The sequence below is a fragment of the Pinus tabuliformis genome, chromosome Q, assembly GCF_031772625.1.
Source record: "Pinus tabuliformis cultivar Carrire ecotype Pingquan chromosome Q, CPIR1, whole genome shotgun sequence".
Lineage (NCBI taxonomy): Eukaryota > Viridiplantae > Streptophyta > Pinopsida > Pinales > Pinaceae > Pinus > Pinus tabuliformis.
This window is the reverse complement of record NC_142296.1, coordinates 1352228192-1352242542: the sequence shown is the minus strand read 5'-3', so window position 1 is coordinate 1352242542 and position 14351 is coordinate 1352228192. Positions and strand designations below refer to the sequence as shown.

The 14351-nt window shown below is 37.3% G+C and overlaps 1 pseudogene; it reads left to right on the top strand.

The window, feature by feature from the left end:
- Positions 1–13322: 13322 nt before the first annotated feature.
- Positions 13323–14129, top strand: LOC149224922 (serine/threonine-protein phosphatase PP-X isozyme 2 pseudogene; annotated as a pseudogene).
- The last annotated feature ends 222 nt before the right edge of the window (positions 14130–14351 follow it).

The following is a 14351-nucleotide window of genomic DNA, read 5'->3' as shown; positions in this document are numbered from 1 at the left end:
CTTATGGTGACTCCATTCCATTGTTGATTGTTTTCAAAATGAGTTCAAGAATACAACGCAGGTATGCTCCTATGGACAGATCAAGAATTCCAGGTTTTCCAAATCCCATGCCCAACATTGATTGGTTAACTTATATTCCATTGTTTAAAGATCAAAAGGGAGATGATGATGTTTTACATTCAATGAGGTTTCATATGCACATCTGTAAGCTTAATGTCAAATTTCATGAAGATTGTCTTATGAAAATTTTTATGGCAACTTTGGAGGAAAAGGCTAGATCTTGGTATGAAAATCTGTCTACTGCTAGTATATGTTTGTTAAAGCATTTTCATACTGTTTTTTGTGAGAAATACAGAGAGGATTATCCATCTTTGTTGCTGATTCAAAACTACTGTGATCATTTTGAAAGTTTTATTCAATATCTGGAAGATTACTATGATGATGATCAATTCACAAATGATGAAATACTAGAGGCTTTAGATGGAAATCCTTTTCAACATTATGAAAAAAAAGTAGAAGTCTTGCTTGAATTGTCTTCCCCTCAGGAAGAAACAGATGATGTATGTTGTCTATATGTTCATGAAGATTCCCCACAGGAAATAATTCTTGCAGCACCACAAAAAACTGATCAACCAGAGGTTAAGGAAGAAATTCAGTAGCCTGAACCCGATCAAGAAGAGGACAACAGTAAAAATCGGCAGGATATTTCAGATACCATTGATGAACACATCAAAACTGTGGTTGTCTCAATTGCAGAAGATCAAATTGAAGAAAAAATTCCTTTTACTAATCAACAAGTAAAGGTAATTGAGCATATTTTTGAACATTCATTTGTTGATTTACAACAATCTTGTGATCTGAAAGAAGAACCAGCAGAGCTTAATTCTCTTGATCCACAAGAACAATTTCAACAAGCAGTGTTTTCTTCAGTGATTAAAGACCAATCAGATTTGCATGATGAAGATCTTGTCTCCAATTCTCTTTCATGTTATATCTTGTCTCAAGTTACAGCCCTTGAAGAAGATAATAAAAGTTCTCAATCATTAGTTTCTTCCTTGGATGTTAATGAAGAAAGGCAAAATATTGATGCAAGTCATATTCCTTCACTTGAAATTAATGAGCATTTGCAACTACCTTGTAAGCTTTTGTGTGACCAAGCGAATGATAAGGATTTTCCTGTTGCATATGATATTGTTGTCATATTTGAGGAGATTCAAGAGCATTTAGAACACTTGACTACAGTGGATAATAACAAGGAAAAACAGTTTTCTCCCATTTTGTTTGAAGAGAATCAGTTTCAACACATAAGCAAAACAACAGTTTGGAATGAGGTTTGTTTTCCTGTTTTAAATCATCCTGAAGATCTTATGTTGCATGTTTTCCATGATCCTTTGGTCAGTTTATTGCAGTCATTGGTGAAGGGAGAATTTTCCAGATTCATCAATGCAGCTATTGGATCCAGTGGAAAAGTTGAGTTGCCATTTTTTGAATTTATTTTTCCGCCTAAAGAAGTGGAATGAAAACTTCAGTTAAGTATCCATTTGCTTGAATGGTTGCACTGGATGTTTGTTATCACTTGATATGGCAATCATTTTATCATATTAGAGTAGGTAGAAGAGTGCAAATAAGCTCAGTACCTTGATAATTTTTGTTTTTCAAAGCATTCTTTCCAGTTTCAGTTTTAGATTGTAGTACAACTTCCAGTTCAACGTATATTTCAGATTTCAGTGTGCAAAATGGTTTTGATTTTAGTTTGGAGTTTTTCAGTCATAGAGGTTTTTATGACAAAACAAGTTGCAGATTCGAGATCAGCCCAATGGGTTAGGCTACTAGTCTATGGTATTCTTGGCACCTCCAAGGAGACTGCCATCCCCAGCTGGAGCCACTGTTAGGGTCCTATAATTTATAGGATCTTAAGGTGATTGAGTATTTTATCTTAGAAATCTCATATTGTAAATAATTGTCAATCTGCAAATGATTTCCAAATATTAGATAGAAAAATGAAAATAAAATAAGGGTTTGTACATTCAAATGCACCCTAATAAGGTTAAGGTGTATTAGTTTATGAGAAAAGGAAAAATGTAATATGTCTTAGATCATGTGTATGATGGTTTTATCCTATTTTTTGATTTTATTCATAAAGTGCTCTACCAAAAATTTTGATGGGGACTACCAGCACTAATCAGCGTGCACTTTACCATCACGGATCTCAAACTCCGCCCACATCTGACGGCCCTCGAAGCTTTTCGGACACCCCCCCGACGCTATGATTTTGTTTAACATGGAGGGGGGATCCAAAAAGGTGGTTTCCCGCTGCTACGTGTCCGCTCCTCAAAATTTCGGAGCCCACTTCATTAATACCACAATCTGCCTCTACCCCCCTCCGAAAGAGGTATCTGCTCCTTGCCGCAAACTGCCTTCTCGGTTACGTCACCCCCCACTTCCACTCAACTGCCATTTCCCTACCTCCATGTCATTTCTCCACATCACCCTTGTGAACCCCACTTCCTTTCCACCAACCATGTTCCTCAACATCATCCCCCACCTCCATGTCACCTCCCGCCTCCACATCATATGTTTGTTTCATGGTCAATTAAATTATGTTTCTTTCCCTATACAAAACAGTAATTTCAAACATGGTTTACAAACAACAGAGAATGAATTTTCAAAATCAAAAAGAGGTTTTTGTTGCTAACATCCTCATGCACAAAAAAATCTCTCAGTTTTGTAATAGCTACTATGGTTTGGGATATTCGGATGAATCTTTGCAGGTATATTTTCACGAATTTTCCTATTTTTAGCCAATGTTTTCAAATGCGGTTTCCAAGAAGGTGGAAATTCATTTTCAAAAACTGAGAGGTTTTTTTTTCCAACGTCATCATTTACATAAACCTCTCTTAGTTTTATAACAATTATTATGGTTTGGGATATACAAAGGTATTATAGGACCCTATTTTTCATAATTTCGGGAGGAAAAAACTCAAAGACAGTTAGTGACTTGGAGGCCACCTCATCAAATAAGAGTTGATATCAAATTCGAATTGCTCTTCTTTGTCACCAAAAATCCACAAAGATAGTGCCAAGTAGATTCATTAGTTTTGAATTTCCTATATTTTAGTTCTATTTGTGTAAGACAGTTTGAAATATTTGTAAACAAATCTTTATATTTTTTCAAGATATTTTAGTTTATAATTTTCATAAATACTTCATATTTTGAAGTAATAGATGTTGATTCTTGAATATAATGGCCTATGCAAGGAAGCATAATAATACAAGGACATTCTTCACAGGATTCATGTGGTGTACAAATTGGTGATGTTTTTCTTTTGTTCATGTGTTTAATCATTGTCTCTTTTCTCTATCATTTCTGAAAAGCTTAATTACATAACAAAAACTATGTCGAATAGGATATGTTATACAGAACACCCTATTCTAGATGTTAGTAATTTATATGTTTTCTGCTGAAGTCAAATTAAGGAATCCTTCCTTTCTCCTTAGTTTCTATTGAATCCTACATTTCTTCTATTTCATAATCCATTTAAAATTTCGGAAAGATCCAACTAGTGAAACCTAGCTTGCCTTGTGAAACTCCTTCAAAGTTTGATGCAGATCCAATTAATCTTTAAACTCCATAGACCAATGGAATTATAGCAATTTAATCAACCAAATATTCTAATAAAAAACAATCAGTACAGTAATAACTAGCCTAAAATTTACACCAAACATAGCTAAATTTTACAGAGAGATCCCTCTCTGAAGCTGGCAGGGCTAGATCCTAGCTTCCAAATGGTTTTGATGTTGTTCTATGTGTTTACTCCCTCAACCTCAAAAATACAGAATGACAACAGGACCTGCCTTCCATATTTGTTATGCTGGTAGATCTGGTTAGCAAGGAACAAGTGCATCTTCCAAGATATAAAGCCTGAAGTTAGAAAAATTCTAGCCAAAACCTAGAGTCTTTCCATGGAAGTCATATTATCAAAAGGGAACAATAAAATTGATGACAAGCTTCTCCAATAGGAATAAATTCTATGGCTCAAATTTGTTTTGGATCGACCTCCAAGTTTGGTTTGCCTTCCTAGTCGAATTCCCCTCAGATCTGATAACTGGAAGGTTCAGTTGAAAGAGTAGGATTTCTCAATTTGGCTAAAAGCTCCTAAGAGGCCTTGTATCTTTTTTTATGGCACTCAAATTCAAATCCAAGTCTTACTGGAATTGGAGGTATCATTGTCGATCATCTTGGATCAAACTCTGTCACATTTGAGTGGGGTCTGGGTATTGAGTCAAATAACAGGGTTGGGGCCTATAATTTTTTGCTGGGAGCACATTTTTTTGTAATGGAAATTACATGAATCCAATTATATTTGGTCACTTAGCTATCCTTATCCAATATATGGTCAAAAGAACGACCCCCCAAAGATGCTGACCTTGCCCAAATTGTTTCCAAAATACAACATTATATGAAAAAGCTTGGAGAAATCTCGTATTATCATGTTCTCAAAGAAAACAATAGTAGAGTTGATGATCTTACAAATAAATTTTGTACCAGACCCCAAGGAGATGTTAGAATCAATGAGGATATCTTCCTAAAATTCATTCCATAATCTCTCCTCTATTCACATGTACAATTGGATCACAGATAAATCCAAAATTTGTCCCCTCCTAACTAAGGCCTGTATCAGTCGAAATTTGCATGAAATCTCTTACATTTAAAGTTCCTCCTCCTTGTAAGTTCATAAGATATTTTCCTTGTTTTCACTTTCCTTGTCTTCTTTTCAAACTGAATATCTATCTGTGAATTTCCCCATGGTTCATGGGTCCCTGTTATGCCCTCCTTCCTCTTTATATTTCCCCCTCTATTCCACTCCATGCATCATGCTGCCATTTGAGCCTCATCCCATTGAAGCATTCAGATGCCATTTTAATTTCATTCTACCTTCCTACAACGGGCTTCCTTATCTCCTCTCTATGCTCCCTTGCAATGGGCCTCCCTATCTCCTCTCTATGCTCCCCTACAATGGGCCTCCCTATCTCTTCTCTTTGCTCCCTTGCAACTCCTTTTCTCCACTCTTCTCTCCCCATATTTCTGAGCCTTTAGAACTCGAGATCCTTATTCAATGGATCTAATTCAATGTTGTTCCCACTCCAAAACGATCATATTTGAGTTGGAATAGATCAGAATGATACATAACTAATGGAAGGATTGATGTTCTTTCGAACTTGGGTTTTTGTACCATCAATGCACAAACCACGGGAAAGCCATTGATAAACTCAATCTTCATTGTGCTCATATTGAGCATGCTCTTCAGAGTCTGCAAGATTTGGTTGGAAATAAGTTCGGGGAGAATACAAACTGAAATGATCGCTGCAGTGGGTACCAGCAGAAGGAAGAGAAATAGATCAATAAGGAATGAACTAATAAACCAAATGTAGTAGGTAAACTAGGAATTTTTCATCTTCATGCAAAAGCAGGAATCAACAGATCAAGGAATTTTTCTCTAGCTTCCTTCCTGATCTGCTCAAATATTTTATATTTCAAAGTTTATCTCCCTTCCTTTTTGAATGAATCTATCATAACCGACTTTGTTTAAAACAAAATAAGTTACCATGTCCCCAACATAATGAATCAATTCAAAAGACATGCCCCCCAAGCTTCATTTCATTCACCTAAGTAGACTACTGGTTACTAATAGGTGGATGGAATGAAGGTTCATTTACGAGATCAAGTCAAAGAATCACCTTGGAATTTACAAGATCTAATCAAAGACTCGAATTGGAAGGGGATATCTTTCATTTTTTAATGAGCTTGACACAGGAAAATAACTATGCTCATAGACCTTGTTTCACTTTTTAATGAGCTTGACACAATAAAAGGAACTATGCCCAGGGGACCTTGTTTCATTTTTTAAGGGGCTTGACACAAGAAAAGGAACTCTGTTCTGACACCTTGTTTCATTTTTTAATGATCTTAACACAAGAAAATGAACAATGCTCTGGGATCTCTGGTTATATTGATCATGGCTCCCCAGAGACCATGGATTCCAAGAAGCTCTCATCATATGGGAGAACAATGCTCTAGAAGAGATTCATATCAAGGGATGTAATAGAAATATTAGGCTCTATTGACGATGTTGGACCCGCCAACATATCAGGGGATCTCCCCGGTAAGAATTTCCAATTAGACCTCAAAATGTTTGGTGTAGGAGTCCCAACAGTGGGTCGTACAATATCGCCTTGACCGCGGTTTCACACCGAGGCAAGTAAGATGTCCCTGTTGGTAGAAAGGGTGTGACAGATGTGGCAAGACAAGGAAGGTGCATGAATGGTTCTAACACACGGAGAGTTGGGTGAGTGCACCCCTTGGAAACCTATGATATCATGCGGCTTGGAAGGTAACACACGAGCAAAAATGCATCACAAACTAGAAAGCAAGTTTGCTAACAATCCAAAGTGATGCTTAAACCAATCAGCACATTTCAGTAAGATTCATACATACTTATATAGAATAGTCCATACATGCATGCGTAAGCAAACATATACATATATCATTTAGAGTAAACAAGATAGCTGGAATATAATACGACATATGCATGAAACGTGTTGGCTCTATTATATTAAGAAGTGTAAGTTCCTGTCATATAATACATCCATGTCCAACCACTAATTCCTACAACAGAACGTTACAGCCACAACCACCTGCTCCTCCAAAGAGATATATTAGCTTTGCGCAGTGGAGAAGCCAAGGCGCGTTACAATACTGTCCAAGCTCTCTCTAAGATAGTCTTATCGGAAGCTTGGCTGACCAAAAGCCTATACAATGAGTTATGAGGTACTATTTATAGCAAAGGGTGGGGTGGCCCTTGACATTCCCCTTTGTGACAGTTCATCTACCCTCATGACTCTTCATCTACTCTATGATTATTACATCCAACTATCGACACTTGAACTTACACTTGACAAGACGTTACATTACAATGCACATGTACCCATGTGAGACAAAATGGCTTGAGAAATCCATGCAAGACATCACTAACACTCGGACCATTGTGGTGAGACCAACTCTTTAACATCCTTGTGATGGTCGATGGTGGCAAATTGATGCCAAGCTTGGTCGTCCGTGATGGTGTATGTGCGCTCAGAAGTGAACTCTTGCTGAAGTGAACTCTTGCCTTCGTTGCATCTGGGTACACTAATATGGCTCCTCCATCCAACTCATCTGACAGCATGCGCATGGTTGTCCTGGGTGCGACCGGACTAGTGACATGTTGATGCATAGTGTCTGCACTAATCTCCAAGCATGTGTTAGTGGTCATGCGCATCAACCTGTCCAAATACATGTTCAGCTCCAATTGGACTTGCTTCTTATCTTCGCCTCAGTGAGTGTGCCAAATGGGTGGGATCGCATGCGTGCGCACAATGACATGCATGCTTCTGAATTTTCTTTCATGCGATCAAAAACACTTCTCACCTTGTCTACTCCATGCCAGCTATTGGGATGGATCCATAACTTGTATGGGTGCAATTTCATCCGTCTATGCATCTTGCACCCCCTGATTTACATGTTCCTGCTGCAACTCATTCTCTTGTCTATGCAGCTCATGTTCTTCCTTGAGTTGCTGCTTCAACACATGAAACTCCTTCTATGTTTCGTTCTCTGCCTTTTCACGATCTTCATGTTGTGTCATCACCTCATAGCCTCAATCTCCAAATATTCTTTCATCATGAGTGGATCTGCTTTGAACTTGCAGCTTTGCTCCACCTCTATGTTGTCAACAACCTTCCTCTTGCATTCATCGTGTGCAGGTGTGCTACCTTCTACTGCTGCCAATGGTGCTGCTAGATGTGATGCTACTGCCATATCATCTTGATGTCCAATTCCCCCAACAAATTATTTACCATATCTCCTACTGGATCTAGGAAAAAGAACTTGAGAAAATAATGAGAGGCTCCTCTTCAACAATAGGTAAGGGTATGGGATAGGTTGCCATATAATTAACCTATGGCTGGGGAGGTACCACTTGCACATAAGGATTGTTTAGGGAAGTTTGTTGATTGGGAGTCACATTAGTACCAACGAACAAAATTTGGCCAATGGTTGCGATTCTTCCTTCATTCGATAAACACATCACATGAAAAAGTGAAGAGAAAATAGCTCCCATTTCATAAACAGAGTCATGCCCAAGGAGTAAATTAAAATCCAAAGGGCCTTGGAATACCATCACATTTATATAGACAATATTTCCTCCCAAAGTAATAAGAAACTAAGGAAGGATCCCTAATGGTTGTTGGGTTCCTCTGTTAAAAATCAATAGATTTTGGGTAATGGGCACAAGCTGCGAGAATTGAAATATTACCAAGTAGTTGAGGACATAATACTAACATATGTGCCTTCATCTATGTCTATTCTAGGTATGACCATATTATAAGTATGTACTATGATCTGGAAGGGCATGTAAGGAGGAAGATGATATGCTATCAATCAACTCCAATCAAAGGAAGTGACCATACTAGTTGGAGGGGGTGGCGTGGGAACATGAGAACTACCTCCTTATGTTATGGGAATAGGAGAACTGCTCCCATGTACTATGGGAACGAAGGATTCCCCCCCCCACCCCATGTCATGGGAACAGGAGGATTGTCCCCATGTTCCCTTGAAAAGAGAGGATTGTCTTTCAGTTCATTAGAACCCGAAGAAATGAGTAGAACTTGAGTGGTATGAGACTCACTCTCTACGGGAAAAGTACGATCAATGAAAGGTCGAATCGAGTCATCCATTTTCTCAACCAATGATTGTTTGGGAACAAAATCATGGGATTCATGTTTAGAGAGAGTGGAATTGATTGAATTCATATTTTGATCAATCACTTCATCAACCAGTGGAGGATTGGGAGAAATCTCACAGTAACCAACCATAAATTGAGGCTAAGAAGTTGTAAGGCTTTCCAACATTTTTGAGGCTTCATCCATATAAGGACAAAGGTGAATAGGATTATTCCCTTCACATAACCTATCGGGAAACTTAACTTTACCCTTTTTTCCCATGGATCTTACTATCACTAGTTTGATGGTTTGTCACCAACATGTTCTCCAAAGGCTAATGACCGGGGTTGATATGAGCTTGTGGACCACACTTCTAATACCTGTGGAATACCAGGGAAATATCTAAGAAGGAGGTCACCCTTATATACCTTGGAAGGGAAGTTAACTTTGTGGGGTTGACTGGAAGGTTTCTCCATACTAGTTGTATTATTAGCAATGGTTTCTTGGTTGCCACCCTACTTAGTTTACTTCTTCTTCATCATCCGTTTCATTTTCTTCTTAGATTCCTAGTTACTAGAATCAAGACTTTCACCAGTAAATGAGGAAGAAATGGATGAAGAAGCAATAGGTGAAGAAGGAAAAGGGCCAACTTTATGATCAACTTGAGGTTGATGTTGTTCAAGTGGAGCAGAACTTGGTTGAGGAGCAGTTTGGATATTTGGAATCATAGGGGTCAAAAACAACCAAACTGGAAAACCTATGGTAAATATAAGAAGGGACAAAATTTTCATATAAGGAGCACCAATATTTCCAAAACAGGGAAAAGGAACAGGACTCTTGTCAAAGGGGTTTCCTTGATTGGTAGACTCGGGAACTGTTGTCATTAGTCTCAACCTAAGATCCACTAAGGAGTTATTCCACGGTGAGGATGTTGTTCCGCTTTCAATTAATTGATTTTAGAAATTAAAGACATAAAATAAAACAAATGGGTAACTAGGCAGATAAGGATTATCAAGTCGCTGTGAACTATGATAGACCACCTTGGTAAACCAAGGATTTACGTACGTACAGGAAAACTGCTCAAATGTTGTGTTCAGTGTATCACAAGTGACAATGTGACTGACTCAAATTCCTAAGGTTAACTTGCATCCTATGGTGGACTTCCAAAATATTCCTGGAGGTACCTGTAAGCGCATTCAGTATTAGTGGTGTCTAATGCATAACCGTTCAATGAGAACGTTTTGATATACTTAGAATACGTGGAGGGTCGTTTGATATACCCGAAGGTACATGGAGAACAATTTGATATACCTGATGTACATGGAATGAGATATCACCCCCAGAATGTAACACTGACAAATAATGACAGCTCCTATGTTTAAAGACGTTGGAACACGTCTCTAGCCTAGACCTCTATGTGTGTCATTAAGTTTCAAATGCTCCTTAGGTTAATTGAGTGAATTTTAGATTTTATCTTGAATTATGTTTTGATTTCAAGGCTTAAAACTTGATGTCACCTGAACACACCTATGATGCAACTAATATGACAAAAATAACTCTTTTCATTTTCCTTTTAACAATGAAAGGCCTAACTAAGTAGGGGAAGAAGAAATCAATCAACAAGTGATGCAACAATCGATATCTTCAACTTCACTAGTCCAATCAAAATAAAAGCCATATATGCAACGCAAATACTTGTTTTTCTTTTATTTTCTTTTAATTTTTAAAATGAAAAGAAACATATGAATTCAACTTTATTGTTGACGAAAAGAAACCACACAGACTTTAATTGTAATGTAAAAGTTACTTTTCAAATTCAACAATCAATTTATGCATACAAACCCAAATTGATAAGAAGAAAGAAAGAATGAAACAAAATCTTATAAAAAAGGTGATGACACTCAGAGGTGATTAACACTCATACACAATTCAGGCCCCCCCCCCCCCCCCCCACCTTGGAGGGGGAATTTTTTTTGCAAAAATGAAAGCAAAAGCATGCAATTTCACACAAGGGATTGGCTTTATAGAAAAATGGACAAACTCAGAGACATAAGGAAAACCTGCTAGACCAAAACAGAGAAAAGAGCATGGAAAAGGAATGAAATTTTTTTCATCCTACATGATCAACGCAAGTGAAAAACATACACCAGTGCACTGCAGCGTAGGCATAAAGAAGAAACAAGTGCACTAAAGCGCTTTGTCTCAGAATAGGGAATGTGTTGGGGTTGTTTCGATCAAAACATGACATAAGAAACCCAACCAAGCTCAAAAAGTGTTTTCCTAAGGTTAATAAATGTTTGAGTGAGTCAATTAAGGTTGCTTTAAGAGGTGAAAAAGATGTTACGACCAAGGAAACCACTAAGGGAAATATTGTCCCCAGTATGGTCGCTAATTTGTTATATGGAATTTCGCTTCTGCGAAAAAAAATGAATTCCCTAGATCTAGTGGTCTAATCTAGACAACAGAGGACAAAAGGGATCAATTTTAACTTAGAGAAATTAGAAAATGGGAAAGAAGCCTACCTGGAATCTAGAGTAAGCTTTCCTCTCCTCCTTGCTTGTAAATTCCAACTCTAGCTCCAAGTGCTATAATTAGAACCTTCACAGATGACTAAAACAATTAAAGGACCCACAAATCCACGTACCATAATCTAAATCGTTATTTAATGAGTCATAGTGGAATTGAAATACATTAGTGAAAATATAACACAACACATATAAGAAAACAAGATGCTCTTTGTATTAACAAATATAGGAGAGAGTTACAACAATAAATAGAAATCTGACTTTTTAGATGTCTCCCCAAGTTGAATTATCCTCCCTTGCCACAAAGCACACCTCAACATCAACACTAATGCATGAATATGGTGACTCATTAAGGCTTAAAGTAGCAACATGAGGGCACTAACAATCTCCAAAAGCCAACCCATACCTTATGGGAGGCAGTAAATTTATAGGATGAGTGTGGTAGTTTAGGATTTACCATTCTAGGCTTGAGATCCACATATGATGGGAGGATGAGCTCAAGGGATAAGATATAGGTCCATTAGAGTAGGATCAGATAGGAATTCAAGATCTCTATCTCTGGTAAATAGTTAAAACTACCTTGGAAGCTTCTGGAAGAGAAAACTTCAGAGTATTTTTTATTTTTCCCGAATTTCTAGAATCAAAGTGCCTGCAAAAAGGAACAACATGTGCTGACCAACGTTGGTTCTCAAGTATGCAACATGCATTGAGAATAGGTGGCCAAGAATGCAAGGTTCACTGGGGCTAAAAATATTGTTTTTGAGCTAATTTTTCCAGAACCTCGGACTTTCTGGAGAAGTGCTTCTTAAGGCTTTATGCAGGGATTATGACAAAATGTTCAAGGATGTTGATTGATTCAGCTTGTAGGCCTATTGAACATATGTGACAAAATGGCCTGTAACAATGTTGATGGTAAGAAACACACCAGTGGTGGAGCTTTCTTTCTAGGAAGTTGTCTAATTTCCTAGCTCAACAAGAAACATACTTTAATTTCCTTATCCATAGCTAAAGCAAAGTATATTGTAGCAAAAGAAGGATGCACCTAGGTTCTATGGATGAAGCAAAATATCAAGGTTTTGTAGGGAAATTGTGAACAACATGTGACAATTATGTTTGATAACACTAGTGTCAATAATATCTCTAAGAACCCTATTATGCACTCTAAGACATAGCACATACCACTCAAGTATCATTTTCTCACAGAATAAATTGTTGATCATATTTTCAAATTAGAATTGTTTCCTCAAAAGAGTAGGTTGTTGATATATTTACCAAACGACTACCCAAAGATACTTTTGAGTACCTTAGACAAAGGTTGGTAGTGATTTTTCCTTCATTTTCTTAGTAAAAGGGGTAGTATATAGTTTCAGTACATATATCCATTTCATATTAACAAAATGAACTGTAGGAAAAAAATGTTAATCATGACAGTTGATATAAAACTTCGGGGGAGAAGTCCATCAGTGGGAAAAATTATAGGGACTAGTGAGAGTTATGTTGCCATCTGGAGAGGTAAAAGAAATCATAAACACAGGAGGAGTAGTAGCCATGCAAAGGAGAATACAGTTGTAGATCAAGAAGACTTAGCTGTGCAACCATTTTTTGTTGATGTCAATGGGGGAGAAGTAAGCAAGCATGAGGAAAATAAGATTCAACCAATAGATGGAGAGAAGAAGAGATATCCAACAGATAGGGGCGGTACTCATCCAAAATACATCAATGACTAGATCATGTCATGTGGTGTAGCCATCAGTGCCAAAGGGGTAAATTGTTGAACATGTGTTGTTATTGATGTAATAGGATAGGGATTAGATTGGGGGTTGCAGATGGTTGTATACAAGGGGCTTTGAGCACAACACCCTAGTTGGTCGTTTTGTTGATGTTGCTCCAATCCAGGAACACTGAGGATTCATATGGTTTTAGTGGATTGGGAAGGGGAATGTTGTAAATAAATACAAATTTTATTCCCTAACATTTCTACAAGAAAACAAATATTGTAGGAAAACCTAGAAAAAGAGAAGAAGAAATAGTGGAGAAATGTCAGAACTAGACAAAAAATAGAGCAATTGAATTGACGCAAGCCTTTGAAGGAATCAAAATTGAAGGCCCCCTACACGAAGGTTATGGAGATCCTCATCGATGAGAGAAATGTCGAGAGAGTCGATTCGCTCGTCACTATTTGTGGATACATCCATGGGAAATTGTATGATATGAAAGAGTTATTTAAACTTGCGGAAGTTTATTCACAAACCACTTTTTTTTTAGGCGAATTTGTTGACAAAGGTTTTTACTTCATGGATACTTTCTTTCTACCTCTTGCGTTGAAGGTTCAATATCCTAATCAAATCACACTTATCCAGGGAAATCATGAGAGCTAGAAGATTACACAGGTATATGGGTTCTATGATGAATGCATTTAGAAGTAAGGATTAGTAAATGTGTGGAGGTATGCACATATATTTTTGACTATTGAGTTTCCTTTCACTTACTGAGAATTGTATATTTAGTCTACATGGAAATATTTCTCATGCAATATCAAATTTAGATCATATTAGAATAATCAATAGAAGGTAGGAATTTCCTCATGATGGTTCTATGTGTGACCTTCTTTGGTCAGATCCAGAAGACATTGTTGATGGTTGGGATCTAAGTCCAAGATGTGCTGAATTTATGTTTAGAGGAAATTTTGTCTCTACATTCCACCATACCAATAATACTAATTTTATTTGATGCACTCACTAACTAGCCATGGAATAATATAAATGGATTAGGGAAGGTGCTTCTATTACACTATTCATCACTATAGCCACAACAAAACTCATAGCCGAGGTGTCGAGGTGTTAGAGAGAAATGGTGTTCCTGCTGCAATTTTCACATGTATCTGTGGTGGTGTAGAGATTGGGTAAGCAATAGTAGAAGATGGAGGAATCCTAATGGACTCTTTTACTAGAAACATGAAGGTTGAATAGATTTTTAGAAGATAGCAAATGCAATATTTGGGAAGTGATTTCTTGAAGTTAGTGGAAGCAATGTCATTATAGTTATGGAATATGTAGTCTTAGCAAT